Here is a 2,500-nt window from a genome sequence, read left to right on the forward strand (position 1 = left end):
TGTGAAGTATTCTGATGCCCTAACCCACTTTCGCCATTCGCCCCACTGCCGCCGCTCGAGCATGACTCGAGCATTTCTCTCCCGTCCCTCAAGCTGTGACTCGGCCATTGATCGAGCGTGCCTCGAGAATTTCTCGGCCATCTCTCGAGCATTTCTCGGCCATCGCTCGAGCATTTCTCGGCCATCGCTCGAGCGTGCCTCGAGCATTTCTCGCCCGTCGCCTCGGCCATTGCTCGAGCGCGCCCCAGCATTTCTCGGTCGGCCATCTCTCGGCCATCGCTCGACCGTGCCTCGAGCATTTCCCTCCCGTCGCTCGAGCATGACTCGGTCATCGCTCGATCATGCCAACGATCGAGCGTGCATCGGCCATCGCTCGAGCATGCCTCGGCCAGCGATGGAGCATGCCTCGGCCATCCTCTAGCATGCTCGAGCATTCCTCGGCCATGCTCGAGCATGCTCGAGCATTTCTTTCCCGTCGCTCGAGCATGCCTCGGCCATCGCTCGAGCATGCCTCGGCCAGCGATGGAGCATGCCTCGGCCAGCGATGGAGCATGCCTCGGCCATCCTCTATCATGCTCGAGCATTCCTCCCGTCGCTCGAGCATTCCTCGGCCATGCTCGAGCATGCTCGAGCATTTCTCTCCCGTCGCTCGAGCATGCCTCGGCCATGCTCGATGCTCGAGCATTTCTCTCCCGTCGCTCGAGCATTCCTCGGCCGTGCTCGATCATGCTCGAGCATTTCTCTCCCGTCGCTCGAGCATGCCTCGGCCCGTGCTCGATCATGCTCGAGTATTTCACTCCCGTCGCTCGAGCATTTCTCTCCCGTCGCTCGAGCATGCATCGGCGGCTCTAACGTTTTCTCACGAGCCTTCAACCCATTATTTTACCTCACTAGACTTGCCTCCGCCTTGGTTCTTAACCTTTTAGGGAGAACATTCATATTCCAACAAATTTTCATCCACGGAAAATTTTTGGTCGCCGGAAAATTTTCCGGCGGGCGGTCGCCGGAGCTCCGCCGCCGGCGGGGGGTCACCGGCGGTCGGTCGCGACTTGTCGGGTCAGCCCGGTCATAATCCGTCTTTGGGTCCGTAGCAAATTATGCTCTTATCATGCGAGTCAACTCTTGGTCAACATTTTCAAGCTCAAGGAACCACCCCCCCCTAAAGATACAAACGAACATTTGGCCATGTGACACCAGTAAACATTAAATTTTCCAAGGCCATGACCAAAAAAAAAAAATTATTTTTTTTTATTTTTTTTTTTTGAACCTCCATCTAGTATAATGTTTTTTAAGATATATGCTCGAGCTATAATCAAGAGAACCCATGGGAATATTTTTAAATTAATTTTTTAAAATCACGTTCCAGGATCCGGTCGGCCATTGCTCGAGCATGACTCGTCCGTCGCTCCATCCTGCTCGGCCATGACTCGGCCGAGGCGTCAAATTTTTTTTTTTTTTTTTTTTTTAATTTTTTTGAATCTCCATCAAGTATAATGTTTTCTAAGAGATCTGGAGTTGGTCTTGTGAAGAGAACCCATAGGATTATTTTTAAATTAATTTTACAAGCTCCAAAACATGTTCCAGTCGTCCGGTCGGCCATTGCTCGAGCATGACTGGGCCGTCGCTCCATACTGCCTCGGCCATTGCTCGAGCATGACTCGGCCGAGGCGTGAAAAAAAAAAAAAGTTTTTTTTTTTTTTTGTTTGAGAATCTCAAACAAGTATAATGTTTTCTAAGACATATGGAGTTGGTTTTGTGAAGAGAACCCATGGGATTATTTTTAAATTAATTTTACAAGCTCCAAAACATGTTCCAGTCGTCCGGTCGGCCATTGCTCGAGCATGACTGGGCCGTCGCTCCATCCTGCCTCGGCCATTGCTCGAGCATGACTCGGCCGAGGCGTCAAAAAAAAAAAAAATTTTTTTTTTTTTTTTTTTGAATCTCCATCAAGTCTAATGTTTTCTAAGATATATGGAGTTGGTTTTGTGAATAAAACCCATTACTCGGCCGTGCCCAAGCCTTGAAACCAAGAACCAACCGAGGTAAAGCCCGTGCCATGGCATTGCAACTAAGAACCAACCGTTGAAGCGACCGTGCCTCACCCATGCCAAGTCCATGCCTAGACCGTGCAACGTCCAAACCAACCATGCCCGCGCCCGTGCCACGCCCACGCCTTAAAGCCTTAAATGGCTTAAAGGGCTTTAAGGGCATCTACGGCTTCTACGCCTCTACGCCCTACGCCCGGCCACGGCCACGCCCGCGCCCGCGCCCGCGCCCGTGCCCGCGCCCGCGCCCCGCGCCCCGCGCCCCGCGCCCCGTGCCCCTACCCCGTGCCACGGCCATTCCCTCGCCCGTGCCACGGCCACGCCGACACGCACGCTCATGTGGGTCAACTCTCGGTCAATTCTCGGTCAATTCTCGGTCAACTGGAGGAACCCCTTCCCAGGAGGTCACCCATTTCTGAGCTACCCCCGCGCGAGCACGCTTAACTTTGGAGTTC

The sequence above is a fragment of the Urtica dioica genome, chromosome 2 (genome assembly GCF_054948205.1).
Source record: "Urtica dioica subsp. dioica isolate 48M chromosome 2, U.dioica_male_clone48M_v1_H2, whole genome shotgun sequence".
Classification (NCBI taxonomy): domain Eukaryota; kingdom Viridiplantae; phylum Streptophyta; class Magnoliopsida; order Rosales; family Urticaceae; genus Urtica; species Urtica dioica.